This window comes from Crocuta crocuta, unplaced genomic scaffold (genome assembly GCF_008692635.1).
Source record: "Crocuta crocuta isolate KB4526 unplaced genomic scaffold, BGI_CrCroc_1.0 scaffold142, whole genome shotgun sequence".
Taxonomy (NCBI): Eukaryota; Metazoa; Chordata; class Mammalia; order Carnivora; family Hyaenidae; genus Crocuta; species Crocuta crocuta.
The window spans coordinates 1,940,780-1,941,621 of record NW_027528892.1 but is presented as its reverse complement, the minus strand read 5'-3'; positions in this window follow the sequence as shown (position 1 = coordinate 1,941,621).

Sequence of the window (842 nt, the reverse complement as noted above, 5' to 3'; positions counted from 1 at the left end):
GTGGGTTCGAGCCCCGTGTTGGGCTCTGTGCTGACAGCCAGCTGAGAGTCTGGAGCCTGTTTCAGACTCTGTGTCTCCCTCTCTTTCTGACCCTCCCCTGCTCACACTGTCTCTCTCTCTCTCTCTCAAAAATAAAGAAAACAAAACAAAACAAATTTGCTGTTTACAGATGTGAACATGGGAGCCCAGAGCCAGTAAAATCTAAGATCACGCAGCCAGGAGGCCACTGAATGAGATCAGAACCCAAGCAGGTCTGGCACTAGGCCAGTCCCTCCTCCAAGCCTCGTTCCCGGCTCTGTAAGAGAGCAGTGCAGCCAGCGGCTCCTGGGCCCCTCAGCGGCCGGATGAAACCCACCTCGTCGTCTCCAGGCTCAAGGACGAGGAACTGGTGCCCACGGCCTCCTGGCAATGGGGGAGGTGGGGCCTGCCTAGGACAGAACCTGGAACTGCGGCTTGCACACCTCATCAGTGACTTTATTTCTCTCTGTATGCTGGTGAATGGTATCCGCGACGCATCCCGGGGGCAGGCATCTCTGTCCGTCCCACGCCTTCCGGGCCGCGGAGAGGAGCAAGACCAAGGAGCCCACCAGCAGAGCCGGGTGCATCCTGTGCGAACTACTGGCCCCTTCCCGTCCTCCCAATCCCCAGGCGGGGCGCAGTCTCCCTCCTTCGGCCTCCTCTGGATCCAGGGCCTGGTGTAGCCAGGGCGGGTGCAGGGAGGAGCGAGGCGGGGCTTGTGGGCCCACCGAGCAGGGCGGGAGGACCGTGGCCAGAACAGGAACGTGGGGGCGGGACCGGAGAAGCAGGAGAAAGACGGCGTGAGAGCGCGGCCGGTTCGGGCC